We start from the raw sequence: 19330 nt of genomic DNA, 5'->3' as shown, positions 1-19330 counted from the left end.
GATCAGCGGTGGGAGTGGGGGGGGGGGGAGAGGAATAATAGAGGGGTTTGACTTGTCCCATTGACATTACCTCCCCCCCCACAACAGATGCTGCCGCTCGGCCCACTGAGTACTGTACCTCTAACAGTTTGATCCGGTCAGGAAGTGGGGATAATTATTTGCAGTTTGTCTGTTTCCGTGCTGTTTCCTTAAGGACAATTACCCTACATCCCATCAGGCTCCTGAACTGGTGTGGATAACTTCACTCACCGTCACTTCCAACTGATTCCCCACCCCATTGATTCACTGGCAAGGACTCATGTTCTCATTCGTATTTTTATTTGTCTTCTTTTGCACATAGGTTGTCTGTCAATCTTTGTCTATGTATAAATTTTGGTGAATTTCTATTGTATTTCCTTTCTCTTGTAAATGCCTGCAAGAAAATGAATCTGAGGTTAACATATACATATTCTGATAATAAACTTACTTTGAATTGAAAACTTGCTGGCAGCAGCATCTCAGGCAACAAACAGAATATAAATCATATACACACACACACACACACACACATGTGGCCAAGTGGTTAAGGCGTCGGTCTAGTGATCTGAAGGTCGCTAGTTTGAGCCTAGCTGAGTGTCCTTGAGCAGGCACTTAACCACCCATTGCTCTGCGACGACACTGGTGCCAAGCTGTATCGGCCCTAGTGCCCTTCCCTTGGACAACGTCGGTGGCGTGGAGAGGAGAGACTTGCAGCATGGGCAACTGCTGGTCTTCCATACAACCTTGCCCAGGCACACACACACATGAGGGAAAAAGGACTGCAAAAACTAGACATGAATGCAAATAACAAGGACATAATCAGAGACAAGACCATCGTAGTGGAAGAGGTGCTCTGTAGTGCTCCATTGCTGAGAGAGGGCAGTGAATAAGATCAAGCCTGTCTGGTTTTCCTGAAACCAATGTCCTTGCAGGCTCTACTTCTTACTGCTGCCATCAGGAAGGAGGTACAGAAGCCCTGGGGTCCCACACCACCAGACTCAGGAACATTTTTTGTCCTTCTGGCTCCTGAACCAGTGTGGAAAACTTCACTCACCTCAACACTGAACTGACTCCACAAATTATGGATTAACTTTGTAGGACTCTACAATTCATGTTCTCAGTATCTATGTATGTGTTTATTTGTTTGTTTATTTGCACAATTTGTCTTCTTTTGCAGTTGTTTGGGTGTAGTTTTTGTTTGTCAGTCTTTGTGTACAGTCTTTCATTGACTTCTGGTAATTTTGTTGTACTGTGAATGCCTGCAAGAACACGAATCTCAGGGTAGTATATGGTGACATGTACATACTTTGAAACAGAACTGTTGGGCTTTGCTAACTTGCCCCCTGCCTTGTTTGGTTTTTGCGGCCTCAGAGGGAGGCTGTTTCTGATCTGCTGGAGGTCACGCTTGTCTCCGTGCATAGTGCGAAATGGGACAGCAGGTCAGCAGCCTGCTTGACGTCCCTCCTGTAGCAGGGCAGGTGTCAGTGAGTCACTCTCAGCCCTGCTGAAATCTATTCCTTCACAGTCATGTTCTCTAACTGCTGCAGGATATGAGGGGGAACAATACCAGGGAGTAATACTACAGCTATGTGGGATTCCAGTAAATGTAAACTTGAAGTAAAGTTTTCTAGACCTTTCTATTTCCAACTAAAAACATTACCCAGGGGAAGGCAATGGCAATTACAAACCATTTTACGTTTTGCAGCAATCTCAACAATGACTTACAGAGCTCAGGCATGATGCACATGTCTATTTGTGTCACTGATCACCTGAGCACGCCTGTGCTTGGTTAAGTGTGAGTCTTGAGCAGCGTTTCACCGCTCTCTATGTATATTGTGTGTCTGAGCGCTTATAACAATGATGCATTGAATGTGTTTGTATTGTGAATCTGTGCAATGAATACCTGAGCTGAAAAGCATACGTATCTGTGTATGTGTATGCATATAATCTACGTCTATGCATCAGCATACGTTTGAGTGTGCATGTATTTATGTGAATGTCTGTGCGGTGTAAAGTGTTCATTTGTGTGAAGGTGCGTTTATTTAACAGCGTGGAGCGGGCCTTTCTGCCCCTTTGAGCTGGGCTGCCCAGCAGCCCTCAACAAACCCAATTAATTGCAGCTTAATCACAGGACAGTTACAATGACCAATTAACCCACCCGATACAGCTTTAGACCACGGCAGGAAACCAGAGCACTCAGGGAAAACTCACGCATTCCACAGGGAGGACGTACAGACACTCCTTGCAGGACAGGAGTACCTTGGGATTCCTTTTCTTGCAGGCATTCTCAGGAGTACAAAGAAATATAATAGAATCAATGGCAAACCACACACAAAGACTGACGAGCAACCAATGTGCACAAGAAGGCAACCGAAAATACAGGAAAAGAACAAAAAATGATGCTGAGAACATGACTTCTAGTGTCCTTGAAAGTTAGTGGAATCAGTTGAGAGTTGAGGTAGGTGAAGTTGGTTCAGGACCCTGGTGGCTGAAGGGTGATAACTGTTCCTGAAGCTGGAGGTATGTTCCTAAGGCTCCTGGACATCCTACTCAATGGCAGCAATGAGAAGAGAACATGGCCATTAGCAGTTGGTGGAGTGACTTGTGACAGGACATGCAGCTTGAGGGATGTTGCCTGCTAAGGAATGCTGCTGTGCGGGAACAAGCAGGCTGGACATAAAGCCTGATACAGTATCACTGTGCATCAGTCCACTGCAGTGATTCAACAGTACGTTGACTGAGCGACAGAACATCTCCTCCCTGTTAGTTCATATATGTCACCAATTCCAGCAGAAAACAGCTGCTTCACGTGCTGTGCCCTAGATTCTTAAATGTCCCTAATATATCAGCCCTGACAGCATGCTCCATGCACCTACCATTCTCAGTGTAAAACATTTCTTTCTGACATCCCTCCAACTTTCCTCCAATCACCTAAAACATCATGCCCTCTTGTATCAGCCATTCCCTCCTTGGGGGGAAATCCCCGGCTCTCCACTCGATCAATGCCTCTTATCATCTTGTAAACCTCTATAAAGTCCCCTCTCAGCCTCCTTCACTCCAAAGAGAAAAGCCCTGGATGACTCACCCTCTCCTCACCAGACATACCAGGCAATCTCCTCTGCACCCTCTCTAAAGCTTCCACATCCCTCCTACATTCTTGTTCATGCTTAAGCGCTGATGCAGGGTCTGGACCTGAAACATTGTTCATTCTGCTCCATAGATGTTGCCTGACCTGCTGAGCTCCTCCAGCATTATGAATGTTACTCGAAATTCCCAGCATCTGCAGAACCTCTTGTGCTTTCTGTCTCTTGTATGAGCAAAAGTACTGATTATCTTTATATTAAATTCCGTCCTTTGATAAAGAATGAATAGTTTGGCAAACACCAGCTCCCTGCTCTAATGCCAGCTGTACACAGCTCTTAATCACAGACCCCTTGGCTAGCCAGAGCCGACGTTCTCAGAACTCCTCGATGGAACGTGGCTCCTTCTCCAAGGCATCATTCCCGTCCATAAACAATGAGCAGGGAGGGGAGCTAGAAATGAATTTGTCATTAAACGAGAGATTACAGGACGAGAGATATTGTTGGACAGAGCACAGGAAAACAAAGAGAAATATGGTTCACACAAAACAAGGAACCTAGAGGAAAGAAATCCAAATGGAACAATTGTGCCTCAAAGTGCAATCAAGATGAAGAGTGCAGCGTCAAAAGTCCTGAGTCAGTCAGCGGCCATTCAGAATGGGAAAGCTCTAGAAATAATGCAAACTTGCACACTGAGAAAATTAATGCAGAACTGAGGGAGAGAGTGGTGTTGGACAATGCAGAGGGAGGGGTCAGTGTTGGAGAGTACTGAAACACTACTGTACAACACCACTCCTCTCTCAATACTGTCCAACACCACACCCTCCCTCAGTACTGTCCAACACTGACCCCTCCCTCACGACTGTCCAACACCACACCCTCCCTCAGTACTGTCCAACACTGACCCCTCCCTCAGTACTGTCCAACACCAACCCCTCCCTCAGTACTGACCAACACCACACCCTCCCTCAGTACTGTCCAACACTGACCCCTCCCTCAGTACTGTCCAACATCATCCCCTCCCTCAGTACTGTCCAACACCACACCCTCCCTCAGTACAGTCCAACACTGACCTCTCCCTCAGTACTGTCCAACACCACCCCCTCCCTCAGTACTGTCCAACACTGACCCCTCCCTCACGACTGTCCAACACCACACCCTCCCTCAGTACTGTCCAACACTGACCCCTCCCTCAGTACTGTCCAACACCACCCCCTCCCTCAGTACTGACCAACACCACACCCTCCCTCAGTACTGTCCAACACTGACCCCTCCCTCAGTACTGTCCAACATCATCCCCTCCCTCAGTACTGTCCAACACCACACCCTCCCTCAGTACAGTCCAACACTGACCTCTCCCTCAGTACTGTCCAACACCACCCCCTCCCTCAGTACTGTCCAACACTAACCCCTCCCTCAGTACTGTCCAACACCACCCCCTCCCTCAGTACTGTCCAACACTGACCTCTCCCTCAGTACTGTCCAACACTTACCCCTCCCTCAGTACTGTCCAACACTAACCCCTCCCTCAGTACTGTCCAACACCACTCCCTTCCTCAGTACTGTCCAACACCACCCCCTCCCTCAGTACTGACCAACACCACCCCCTCTCTCAATACTGTCCAACACCACCCCCTCCCTCAGTACTGACCAAAACCACACCCTCCCTAAGTACAGTCCAACACTGACCCCTCCCTCAGTACTGTCCAACACTAACCCCTCCCTCAGTACTGTCCAACACCACTCCCTTCCTCAGTACTGTCCAACACCACCCCCTCCCTCAGTACTGACCAACACCACCCCCTCTCTCAATACTGTCCAACACCACCCCCTCCCTCAGTACTGACCAACACCACACCCTCCCTCAGTACAGTCCAACACTGACCCCTCCCTCAGTACTGTCCAACACCACTCCCTCCCTCAGTACTGTCCAACACTGACCTCTCCCTCAGTACTGTCCAACATGACCACCACCTTCAGTACTGTCCAACACTGACCCCTCCCTCAGTACTGTCCAACATCACCCCCTCCCTCAGTACTGTCCAACACTGACCCCTCCCTCAGTACTGTCCAACACCACCCCCTCCCTCAGTACTGTCCAACACTGACCCCTCCCTCAGTACTGTCCAACACCACCCCCTCCCTCAGTACTGACCAACACCACACCCTCCCTCTGCATTCTCCAACACCACACCCTCCCTCAGTACTGACCAACACCACACCCTCCCTCAGTACAGTCCAACACTGACCTCTCCCTCAGTACTGTCCAACATGACCACCTCCCTCAGTACTGTCCAACACTGACCCCTCCCTCAGTACTGTCAAACACCACCCCCACCTCAGTACGGTCCAACACTGACCCTTCCCTCAGTACTGTCCAACACCATCCCCTCCCTCAGTACTGTCCAATGCCACCCCCTCCCTCAGTACTGCCCAACACTGACCCCTCCCTCAGTACTGTCCAACACCACCACCTCCCTCAGTACTATCCAACACCACTCCCTCCTTCAGTACTGTCCAACACTGACCCCTCCCTCTGTACTGTCCAACACTCACCCCTCCCTCAGTACTGTCCAACACCACTCCCTCCCTCAGTACTGTCCAACACTGACCTCTCCCTCTGTACTGTCCAACACCAACCCTTCCCTCAGTACTGTCCAACACCACCCCCTCCCTCAGTACTGTCCAACACCACCCCTTCCCTCAGTACTGTCCAACATCACCCCCTCCCTCAGTACTGTCCAACACCGACCTCTCCCCCAGTACTGTCCAACACAGACCCCTCCCTCAGTACTGTCCAACACGGCCCCCTCCCTCAGTACTGTCCAACACTGACCCCTCCCTCAGTACTGTCCAACACCACCTCCTCCCTCAATACTGTCCAACACTGACCTCTCCCTCAGTACTGTCCAAGAGCACCCCCTCCCTCAGTACTGTCCAACACCACCCCTTCCCTCAGTACTGTCCAATACTGATCCCTCCCTCAGTACTGTCCAACACCGACCTCTCCCCCAGTACTGTCCAACACCGACCCCTCCCTCAGTACTGTCCAACACGGCCCCCTCCCTCAGTACTGTCCAACACTGACCCCTCCCTCAGTACTGTCCAACACCACCTCCTCCCTCAATACTGTCCAACACTGACCTCTCCCTCAGTACTGTCCAAGACCACCCCCTCCCTCAGTACTGTCCAATACTGACCCCTCCCTCAGTACTGTCCAACACCACACCCTCCCTCAGTAATGTCCTACACCACCCCCTCCCTCAGTACTGTCCAACACTGACCCCTCCCTCAGTACTGTCCAACATGACTACCTCCCTCAGTACTGTCCAACACTGACCCCTCCCTCAGTACTGTCAAACACCACCCCCTCCCTCAGTACTGTCCAACACTGACCCTTCCCTCAGTACTGTCCAACATTAACACCTCCCTGGGTACTGTCCAACACCATCCCCTCCCTCAGTACTGTCCAATGCCACCCCCTCCCTCAGTACTGCCCAACACTGACCCCTCCCTCAGTACTGTCCAACACCACTCAATCCCTCAGTACTGTCGAACACTGACCTCTCCCTCAGTACTGTCCAACACCACCCCCTCCTTCAGTACTGTCCAACACTGATCCCTCTTTCAGTACGGTCCAAAACCACACCCTCCCTCAGTACTGACCAACAACACCCCCTCCCTCAGTACTGTCCAACACCAGCCCTTCCCTCAGTACTGTCCAACATCACCCCCTCCCTCAGTACTGTCCAACACCGACCTCTCCCCCAGTACTGTCCAACACCGACCCCTTCCTCAGTACTGTCCAACACGGCCCCCTCCCTCAGTACTGTCCAACACTGACCTCTCCCTCAGTACTGTCCAAGACCATCCCCTCCCTCAGTACTGTCCAACACCACCCCTTCCCTCAGTACTGTCCACTACTGACCCCTCCCTCAGTACTATCCAACACCACCCCCTTCATCAGTACTGTCCAACCCCACCCCCTCACCTCAGTACTGTCCAAAACCACCACTTCCCTCAGTACTGTCCAACACCACCCGCTCCCTCAGTACTGTCCAACACCACCCCTTCCCTCAGTACTGTCCAACACTGACCTCTCCCTCAGTGCTGTCCAACACCATCCCCTCCCTTGGTACTGTCCAACACTGACCCCTCCCTCAGTACTGTCCAACACCGACCCCTCCCTCAGTACTGTCCAACACCACCCCCTCCCTCAGTACTGTCCAACACCACCCCCTCCCTCAGTACTGTCCAACACTGACCCCTCCCTCAGTACTGTCAAACACCACCCCCTCCCTCAGTACTGTCCAACACTGACCCTTCCCCCAGTACTGTCCAACACCACCCCCTACCTCAGTACTGTCCAACACTGACCCCTCCCTGGGTACTGTCCAACACCATCCCCTCCCTCAGTACTGTCCAATGCCACCCCCTCCCTCAGTACTGCCCAACACTGACCCCTCCCTCAGTACTTTCCAACACCACCCCCTCCCTCAGTACTGTCCAACACTGATCCCTCTTTCAGAACTGTCCAAAACCACACCCTCCCTCAGTCCTGTCCAACAACACCCCCCGCCCTCAGTACTGTCCAATGCCACGCCCTTCCTCAGTACTGTCCAACACCACCCCCTCACTCAGTAATGTCCAACACTGATCCCTCCCTCAGTACTGTCCAACACCACCCCCTCCCTCAGTACTGTCCAACACCGACCTCTCCCCCAGTACTGTCCAACACCGACCCCTCCATCAGTACTGTCCAACACGGCCCCCTCCCTCAGTACTGTCCAACACTGACCCCTCCCTCAGTACTGTCCAACACCACCTCCTCCCTCAATACTGTCCAACACTGACCTCTCCCTCAGTACTGTCCAAGACCACACCCTCCCTCAGTACTGTCCAACACCACCCCTTCCCTCGGTACTGTCCAATACTGACCCCTCCCTCAGTAGTATCCAACACTACCCCCTTCATCAGTACTGTCCAACACCACCCCCTCACTCAGTACTGCCCAACACTGACCCCTCCCTCAGTACAGTCCAACACCACCCCCTTCCTCAGTACTGTCCAACACCACGCCTTCCCTCAGTACTGTCCAACACTGACCTCTCCCTAAGTGCTGTCCAACACCACCCCCTCCCTTGATACTGTCCAACACTGACCCCTCCCTCAGTACTGTCCAACACCACCACCTCCCTCAGCACTGTCCAACAACATCCCCGCCCTCAGTACTGTCCAACACCGATACCTCCCTCAGTACTGTCCAACAGTGACCCCTCCCTCAGTACAGTCCAATGCCACCCTCTCCCTCAGTACTGTCCAACACTGACCCCTCCCTCAGTATTGTCCAACACCACCCCCTTCCTCAGTACTGTCCAACACCACCCCTTCCCTCAGTACTGTCCAACACTGACCTCTCCCTCAGTACTGTCCAACACCACCCCCTCCCTCAGTACTGTCGAACACCACCCCTTTCCTCAGTACTGTCCAATACTGACCCCTCCCTCAGTACTGTCCAACACCACCCCCTCCCTCAGTACTGTCCAACACCACCCCTTCCCTCAGTACTGTCCAATACTGACCCCTCCCTCAGTAGTATCCAACACTACCCCCTTCATCAGTACTGTCCAACACCACCCCCTCACTCAGTACTGTCCAACACTGATCCCTCCCTCAGCACTGTCCAACACCACCCCCTCCCTCAGTACTGCCCAACACTGACCCCTCCCTCAGTACAGTCCAACACCACCCCCTTCCTCAGTACTGTCCAACACCACCCCTTCCCTCAGTACTGTCCAACACTGACCTCTCCCTAAGTGCTGTCCAACACCACCCCCTCCCTTGATACTGTCCAACACTGACCCCTCCCTCAGTACTGTCCAACACCGACCCCTCCCTCAGTACTGTCCAACACCACCACCTCCCTCAGCACTGTCCAACAACATCCCCGCCCTCAGTACTGTCCAACACCGATACCTCCCTCAGTACTGTCCAACAGTGACCCCTCCCACAGTACAGTCCAATGCCACCCTCTCCCTCAGTACTGTCCAACACTGACACCTCCCTCAGTATTGTCCAACACCACCCCCTTCCTCAGTACTGTCCAACACCACCCCTTCCCTCAGTACTGTCCAACACTGACCTCTCCCTCAGTACTGTCCATCACCACCACCTCCCTCAGTACTGTCCAACACTGACCTCTCCCTCAGTACTGTCCAACACTGACCTCTACCTCAGTACTGTCGAACACCACCCCCTCCCTCAGTACTGTCCAACACTGACCTCTCCCTCAGTACTGTCCAACACCACCCCCTCCCTCAGTACTGTCGAACACCACCCCTTTCCTCAGTACTGTCCAATACTGACCCCTCCCTCAGTACTGTCCAACACCACCCCTTCCCTCAGTACTGTCCAACACCACCCCCTCCCTCAGTACTGTCCAACACTGACCTCTCCGTCTGTACTGTCCAACACCACTCCCTCCCTCAGTACTTTCCAACACTGACCCCTCCCTCAGTGCTGTCCAATTCCACCCCCACCCTCAGTACTGTCCAACACCACCACCTCCCTCAGTACTGACCAACACCACCCCCTCCCTCAGTACTGTCCAACACCGATCCCTTCCTCGGTACTGTTCAACACTGACCCCTCCCTCGGTACTGTCCAACACTGACCCCTCCCTCAGTACTGTCCAACACCTCACCCTCCCTCAGTACGGTCCAACACCGACCCCTCCCTCAGTACTGTCCAAAACCACCACTTCCCTCAGTACTGTCCAACACCACCCCCTCCCTCAGTACTGTCCAACACCGATCCCTCCCTCAGTATTGTCAACACCGATCCCTCCCTCGGTACTGTCCAACAGCGATCCCTCCCTCGGTACCGTCCAATGCTGACCCCTCCCTCAGTACTGTCCAACACCACCCCCTCCCATAGTACTGTCCAACACTAACCCCTCCCTCACTACTGTCCAACACCACCCCCTCCCTCAGTACTGTCCAAACTGACCGGTCCCTCAGTGCTGTCCAACACTGACCTCTCCCTCAGTACTATACAACACCACCCCCTCCCTCAGTACTGTCCAACACTGACCTCTCCCTCAGTAATGTCCAACACTGACCTCTCCCTAAGTAATGTCCAACAGTGACCTCTACCTCAGTACTGTCCAACATCACACACTTCCTCAGTACTGTCCAACACCACCTCTTCCCTCAATACTATCCAACACCACTCCCTCCCTCAGTACTGTCCAACACTGACCCCTCCCTCAGTACTGTCCAACACCATCCCCTTCCTCAGTACTCTCCAACACTGACCCCTCCATCAGTACTGTCCAATTCCACACCCTTCCTCAGTACTGTCTTCACCAACACCTCCCGCAGTACTGTCCAACACCACCCCTTCCCTCAGTACTATCCAACACAGACCCCTCCCACGGTACTGTCCAACACTGACCCCTCCGTCAATACTGTCCAACACCACCCCTTCCCACAGTACTGTCCAACACCACCCCCTCCCTTATTACTATCCAACACCACCCCTTTCCTCAGTACTGTCCAACGCTGACCCCTCCCTCAGTACTGTCCAACACCACACCCTGCCTCAATACTGTCCAACACCACCCCTTCCCTCAGTAGTGTCCAACACCACCCCCTCCCTCAGTACCCTCCAACACTGACCTCTCACTCAGTACAGTCCAACACCACCCCCTTCCTCAGTACAGTCCAACACCACCCCTTCCCTCAGTACTGTCCAATACCAAAAATTCCCTCAGTACTGTCCAACACTGAACCCTCCCAGGGTACTGTCCAACACTGACCCCTCCGTCAGTACTGTCCAACACCACCCCTTCCCTCAGTACTGTCCAACACTGACCCCTCCCTCAGTACTGTCCAACACCACCCCCTTCCTCAGTACTGTCCAACACATTCCTTCCCTCAGTACTGTCCAACACCCCCTCAGTACTGTCCAACACTGACCTCTCCCTCAGTACTGTCCAACCCCACCCCATCCCTCAGTACTATCCAACACTAATTCCTCCCTCAGTACTGTCCAACACTGACCCCTTCCTCAGTACTGTCCAACACCAACACCTCCCTCAGTACTGTCCAAATCCACCACCTCCCTCAGTACTGTCCAAGAACACCCCCGCAACTCAGCACTGTCCAACACTGACCCCTCCCTCAGTAATGTCCAACACTGACCTCTCCCTCAGTACTATCCAACACCACCCCTCCCTCAGTACTGTCCAACACTGACCCCTCCCTCAGTATTGTCCATCAGCGAACCCTCCCTTGGTACTGTCCAAAACTGATCTCTTCCTCTGTTCTGTCCAACACTGACCCCTCCCTCACAACTGTCCAACACCACCCCCTCCCTCAGTACTGTGAAACACTGACACCCCCGCAGTACTGTCCAACACTACCCCCTCTCTCAGTACTGTCCAACACTGACCCGTCCCTCAGTACTGTCCAACACCACCCCCTTCCTCAGTACTGTCCAACACCACCCCTTCCCTCACTACTGTCCAACACCAGCCCGTCCCACAGTACTGTCCAACACTGACCCCTCCCTCAGTACTGTCCAAAACCACCCCCTCCCTCAGTACTGTCCAACACTGACCCCTCCCTCAGTACTGTCCAACACCACACCCTTCCTCAGTACTATCCAACACCAACCCTTCCCTCACTACTGTCCAACACCACCTCCTCCCTTAGTACTGTCCAACACTGACCTCTCCCTCAGTACTGTCCAACACCACCCCCTCCCTCAGTACTGTCCAACACCACCCCTTCCCTCAGTACTGTCCAACATCACCTCCTCCCCCCTCAGTACTGTCCAACACTGAGCTCTCTCTCAGTACTGTCCAACACCACCCCTTCCCTCAGTGCTGTCTAACACTGACCCCTCCCTCAGTACTGTCCAGCACCACCCCCTTCCTCAGTACTGTCCAACCCATTCCTTCCCTCAGTACTGTCGAACCCCCCCTCAGTACTGTCCAACACTGACCTCTCCCTCAGTATTGTCAAACCCCACCCCCTCCCTTAGTAATATCCAACACTGACCCCTCCCTCAGTACTGTCCAACACTGACCCCTTCCTCAGTACTGTCCAACACCACCAACTCCCTCAGTACTGTCCAAGAACACCCCCGCCACTCAGCACTGTCCAACACTGACCCATCCCTCAGTAATGTCCAACACTGACCTCTCCCTCAGTACTGTCCAACACCACCCCTCCCTCAGTACTGTCCAACACTGACCCCTCCCTCAGTATTGTCCATCAGCGAACCCTCCGTTGGTACTGTCCAAAACTGATCCCTCCCTCTGTTCTGTCCAACACTGACACCTCCCTCACAACTGTCCAACATCACCCCCTCCCTCAGTATTGTCCAACACTGACCCCCCCTCAGTACTGTCCAACACTACCCCCTCCCTCAGTACTGTCCAACACTGACCCCTCCCTCAGTACTGTCCAACACCACCTCCTCCCTCAATACTGTACAACACTGACCTCTCCCTCAGTACTGTCCAAGACCACCCCCTCCCTCAGTACTGTCCACTACTGACCCCTCCCTCAGTACTATCCAACACCACCCTCTTCATCAGTACTGTCCAACACCACCCCCTCCCTCAGTACTGTCCAAAACCACCACTTCCCTCAGTACTGTCCAACACCACCCCCTCCCTCAGTACTGTCCAACACCACCACCTTCCTCAGTACTGTCCAACACCACCCCTTCCCTCAGTACTGTCCAACACTGACCTCTCCCTCAGTGCTGTCCAACACCACCCCCTCCCTTGGTACTGTCCAACACTGACTCCTCCCTCAGTACTGTCCAACACCACCCCCTCCCACAGTACTGTCCAACACTGACCTCTCCCTCAGTACTGTCCAACATCATCCCCTCCCTCAGTACTGACCAACACTGACCTCTCTCTCAGTACTGTCCAACACCGATACCTCCCTCAGTACTGTCCAACAGTGACCCCTCCCTCAGTACAGTCCAATGCCACCCCCTCCCTCAGTACTGTCCAACACTGACCCCTCCCTCAGTACTGTCCAACACTGACCTCTCCCTCAGTATTGTCCAACACCACCCCCTTCCTCAGTACTGTCCAACACCACCCCTTCCCTCAGTACTGTCCAACATCACCCCCTCCCTCAGTACTGTCCAACACCGACCCCTCCCTCAGTACTGTCCAACACGGCCCCCTCACTCAGTACTGTCCAACACTAACCCCTCCCTCAGTACTGTCCAACACCACCTCCTCCCTCAATACTGTCCAACACTGACCTCTCCCTCAGTACTGTCCAACACCACCCCTTCCCTCAGTACTGTCCAATACTGACCCCTCCCTCAGTACTGTCCAACACCACACCCTCCCTCAGTACTGTCCAACACTAACCCCTCTCTCAGTACTGTCAAACACCACCCCCTCCCTCAGTACTGTCCAACACTGACCCTTCCCCCAGTACTGTCCAACACCACCCCCTAGCTCAGTACTGTCCAACACTGACCCCTCCCTGGGTACTGTCCAACACCATCCCCTCCCTCAGTACTGTCCAATGCCACCCCCTCCCTCAGTACTGTCCAACACCACCACCTCCCTCAGCACTGTCCAACAACATCCCCGCCCTCAGTACTGTCCAACACCGATACCTCCCTCAGTACTGTCCAACAGTGACCCCTCCCTCAGTACAGTCCAATGCCACCCTCTCCCTCAGTACTGTCCAACACTGACCCCTCCCTCAGTATTGTCCAACACCACCCCCTTCCTCAGTACTGTCCAACACCACCCCTTCCCTCAGTACTGTCCAACACTGACCTCTCCCTCAGTACTGTCCAACACCACCCCCTCCCTCAGTACTGTCCAACACCACCCCTTTCCTCAGTACTGTCCAATACTGACCCCTCCCTCAGTACTGTCCAACACCACCCCCTCCCTCAGTACTGTCCAACACCACCCCTTCCCTCAGTACTGTCCAATACTGACCCCTCCCTCAGTAGTATCCAACACTACCCCCTTCATCAGTACTGTCCAACACCACCCCCTCACTCAGTACTGTCCAACACTGATCCCTCCCTCAGCACTGTCCAACACCACCCCCTCCCTCAGTACTGCCCAATACTGACCCCTCCCTCAGTAGTATCCAACACTACCCCCTTCATCAGTACTGTCCAACACCACCCCCTCACTCAGTACTGTCCAACACTGATCCCTCCCTCAGCACTGTCCAACACCACCCCCTCCCTCAGTACTGCCCAACACTGACCCCTCCCTCAGTACAGTCCAACACCACCCCCTTCCTCAGTACTGTCCAACACCAGCCCTTCCCTCAGTACTGTCCAACACTGACCTCTCCCTAAGTGCTGTCCAACACCACCCCCTCCCTTGATACTGTCCAACACTGACCCCTCCCTCAGTACTGTCCAACACCGACCCCTCCCTCAGTACTGTCCAACACCACCACCTCCCTCAGCACTGTCCAACAACATCCCCGCCCTCAGTACTGTCCAACACCGATACCTCCCTCAGTACTGTCCAACAGTGACCCCTCCCTCAGTACAGTCCAATGCCACCCTCTCCCTCAGTACTGTCCAACACTGACACCTCCCTCAGTATTGTCCAACACCACCCCCTTCCTCAGTACTGTCCAACACCACCCCTTCCCTCAGTACTGTCCAACACTGACCTCTCCCTCAGTACTGTCCATCACCACCACCTCCCTCAGTACTGTCCAACACTGACCTCTCCCTCAGTACTGTCCAACACCACCCCCTCCCTCAGTACTGTCGAACACCACCCCTTTCCTCAGTACTGTCCAATACTGACCCCTCCCTCAGTACTGTCCAACACCACCCCTTCCCTCAGTACTGTCCAACACCACCCCCTCCCTCAGTACTGTCCAACACTGACCTCTCCGTCTGTACTGTCCAACACCACTCCCTCCCTCAGTACTTTCCAACACTGACCCCTCCCTCAGTGCTGTCCAATTCCACCCCCACCCTCAGTACTGTCCAACACCACCACCTCCCTCAGTACTGACCAACACCACCCCCTCCCTCAGTACTGTCCAACACCGATCCCTTCCTCGGTACTGTTCAACACTGACCCCTCCCTCGGTACTGTCCAACACTGACCCCTCCCTCAGTACTGTCCAACACCTCACCCTCCCTCAGTACGGTCCAACACCGACCCCTCCCTCAGTACTGTCCAAAACCACCACTTCCCTCAGTACTGTCCAACACCACCCCCTCCCTCAGTACTGTCCAACACCGATCCCTCCCTCAGTATTGTCAACACCGATCCCTCCCTCGGTACTGTCCAACAGCGATCCCTCCCTCGGTACCGTCCAATGCTGACCCCTCCCTCAGTACTGTCCAACACCACCCCCTCCCATAGTACTGTCCAACACTAACCCCTCCCTCACTACTGTCCAACACCACCCCCTCCCTCAGTACTGTCCAAACTGACCGGTCCCTCAGTGCTGTCCAACACTGACCTCTCCCTCAGTACTATACAACACCACCCCCTCCCTCAGTACTGTCCAACACTGACCTCTCCCTCAGTAATGTCCAACACTGACCTCTCCCTAAGTAATGTCCAACAGTGACCTCTACCTCAGTACTGTCCAACATCACACACTTCCTCAGTACTGTCCAACACCACCTCTTCCCTCAATACTATCCAACACCACTCCCTCCCTCAGTACTGTCCAACACTGACCCCTCCCTCAGTACTGTCCAACACCATCCCCTTCCTCAGTACTCTCCAACACTGACCCCTCCATCAGTACTGTCCAATTCCACACCCTTCCTCAGTACTGTCTTCACCAACACCTCCCGCAGTACTGTCCAACACCACCCCTTCCCTCAGTACTATCCAACACAGACCCCTCCCACGGTACTGTCCAACACTGACCCCTCCGTCAATACTGTCCAACACCACCCCTTCCCACAGTACTGTCCAACACCACCCCCTCCCTTATTACTATCCAACACCACCCCTTTCCTCAGTACTGTCCAACGCTGACCCCTCCCTCAGTACTGTCCAACACCACACCCTGCCTCAATACTGTCCAACACCACCCCTTCCCTCAGTAGTGTCCAACACCACCCCCTCCCTCAGTACCCTCCAACACTGACCTCTCACTCAGTACAGTCCAACACCACCCCCTTCCTCAGTACAGTCCAACACCACCCCTTCCCTCAGTACTGTCCAATACCAAAAATTCCCTCAGTACTGTCCAACACTGAACCCTCCCAGGGTACTGTCCAACACTGACCCCTCCGTCAGTACTGTCCAACACCACCCCTTCCCTCAGTACTGTCCAACACTGACCCCTCCCTCAGTACTGTCCAACACCACCCCCTTCCTCAGTACTGTCCAACACATTCCTTCCCTCAGTACTGTCCAACACCCCCTCAGTACTGTCCAACACTGACCTCTCCCTCAGTACTGTCCAACCCCACCCCATCCCTCAGTACTATCCAACACTAATTCCTCCCTCAGTACTGTCCAACACTGACCCCTTCCTCAGTACTGTCCAACACCAACACCTCCCTCAGTACTGTCCAAATCCACCACCTCCCTCAGTACTGTCCAAGAACACCCCCGCAACTCAGCACTGTCCAACACTGACCCCTCCCTCAGTAATGTCCAACACTGACCTCTCCCTCAGTACTATCCAACACCACCCCTCCCTCAGTACTGTCCAACACTGACCCCTCCCTCAGTATTGTCCATCAGCGAACCCTCCCTTGGTACTGTCCAAAACTGATCTCTTCCTCTGTTCTGTCCAACACTGACCCCTCCCTCACAACTGTCCAACACCACCCCCTCCCTCAGTACTGTGAAACACTGACACCCCCGCAGTACTGTCCAACACTACCCCCCTCTCTCAGTACTGTCCAACACTGACCCGTCCCTCAGTACTGTCCAACCACCACCCCCTTCCTCAGTACTGTCCAACACCACCCCTTCCCTCAGTACTGTCCAACACTGACCTCTCCCTAAGTGCTGTCCAACACCACCCCCTCCCTTGATACTGTCCAACACTGACCCCTCCCTCAGTACTGTCCAACACCGACCCCTCCCTCAGTACTGTCCAACACCACCACCTCCCTCAGCACTGTCCAACAACATCCCCGCCCTCAGTACTGTCCAACACCGATACCTCCCTCAGTACTGTCCAACAGTGACCCCTCCCTCAGTACAGTCCAATGCCACCCTCTCCCTCAGTACTGTCCAACACTGACACCTCCCTCAGTACTGTCCAACACCACCCCTTCCCTCAGTACTGTCCAACACTGACCTCTCCCTCAGTACTGTCCCATCACCACCACCTCCCTCAGTACTGTCCAACACTGACCTCTCCCTCAGTACTGTCCAACACCACCCCCTCCCTCAGTACTGTCGAACACCACCCCTTTCCTCAGTACTGTCCAATACTGACCCCTCCCTCAGTACTGTCCAACACCACCCCTTCCCTCAGTACTGTCCAACACCACCCCCTCCCTCAGTACTGTCCAACACTGACCTCTCCGTCTGTACTGTCCAACACCACTCCCTCCCTCAGTACTTTCCAACACTGACCCCTCCCTCAGTGCTGTCCAATTCCACCCCCACCCTCAGTACTGTCCAACACCACCACCTCCCTCAGTACTGACCAACACCACCCCCTCCCTCAGTACTGTCCAACACCGATCCCTTCCTCGGTACTGTTCAACACTGACCCCTCCCTCGGTACTGTCCAACACTGACCCCTCCCTCAGTACTGTCCAACACCTCACCCTCCCTCAGTACGGTCCAACACCGACCCCTCCCTCAGTACTGTCCAAAACCACCACTTCCCTCAGTACTGTCCAACACCACCCCCTCCCTCAGTACTGTCCAACACCGATCCCTCCCTCAGTATTGTCAACACCGATCCCTCCCTCGGTACTGTCCAACAGCGATCCCTCCCTCGGTACCGTCCAATGCTGACCCCTCCCTCAGTACTGTCCAACACCACCCCCTCCATAGTACTGTCCAACACTAACCCCTCCCTCACTACTGTCCAACACCACCCCCTCCCTCAGTACTGTCCAAACTGACCGGTCCCTCAGTGCTGTCCAACACTGACCTCTCCCTCAGTACTATACAACACCACCCCCTCCCTCAGTACTGTCCAACACTGACCTCTCCCTCAGTAATGTCCAACACTGACCTCTCCCTAAGTAATGTCCAACAGTGACCTCTACCTCAGTACTGTCCAACATCACACACTTCCTCAGTACTGTCCAACACCACCTCTTCCCTCAATACTATCCAACACCACTCCCTCCCTCAGTACTGTCCAACACTGACCCCTCCCTCAGTACTGTCCAACACCACCCCCTTCCTCAGTACTCTCCAACACTGACCCCTCCATCAGTACTGTCCAATTCCACACCCTTCCTCAGTACTGTCTTCACCAACACCTCCCGCAGTACTGTCCAACACCACCCCTTCCCTCAGTACTATCCAACACAGACCCCTCCCACGGTACTGTCCAACACTGACCCCTCCGTCAATACTGTCCAACACCACCCCTTCCCACAGTACTGTCCAACACCACCCCCTCCCTTATTACTATCCAACACCACCCCTTTCCTCAGTACTGTCCAACGCTGACCCCTCCCTCAGTACTGTCCAACACCACACCCTGCCTCAATACTGTCCAACACCACCCCTTCCCTCAGTAGTGTCCAACACCACCCCCTCCCTCAGTACCCTCCAACACTGACCTCTCACTCAGTACAGTCCAACACCACCCCCTTCCTCAGTACAGTCCAACACCACCCCTTCCCTCAGTACTGTCCAATACCAAAAATTCCCTCAGTACTGTCCAACACTGAACCCTCCCAGGGTACTGTCCAACACTGACCCCTCCGTCAGTACTGTCCAACACCACCCCTTCCCTCAGTACTGTCCAACACTGACCCCTCCCTCAGTACTGTCCAACACCACCCCCTTCCTCAGTACTGTCCAACACATTCCTTCCCTCAGTACTGTCCAACACCCCCTCAGTACTGTCCCAACACTGACCTCTCCCTTAGTACTGTCCAACCCCACCCCATCCCTCAGTACTATCCAACACTAATTCCTCCCTCAGTACTGTCCAACACTGACCCCTTCCTCAGTACTGTCCAACACCAACACCTCCCTCAGTACTGTCCAAATCCACCACCTCCCTCAGTACTGTCCA

The 19330-nt window shown here is 53.8% G+C and overlaps 1 long non-coding RNA gene across 1 annotated transcript in view; it reads right to left on the bottom strand.

The window, feature by feature from the left end:
- Window positions 1-323: 323 nt before the first annotated feature.
- Window positions 324-19330, bottom strand: part of LOC140193891 (uncharacterized) — an 84666-nt gene continuing 65659 nt past the window's right edge. The window contains exon 3 of the long non-coding RNA XR_011884984.1: window positions 324-412. This is a non-coding gene — a long non-coding RNA (uncharacterized lncRNA). The remainder of the gene's footprint in view (window positions 413-19330) is intronic.

The sequence above is a fragment of the Mobula birostris genome, chromosome 2, assembly GCF_030028105.1.
Source record: "Mobula birostris isolate sMobBir1 chromosome 2, sMobBir1.hap1, whole genome shotgun sequence".
NCBI lineage: Eukaryota > Metazoa > Chordata > Chondrichthyes > Myliobatiformes > Myliobatidae > Mobula > Mobula birostris.
This window is presented reverse-complemented; position numbering and strand designations above follow the sequence as displayed.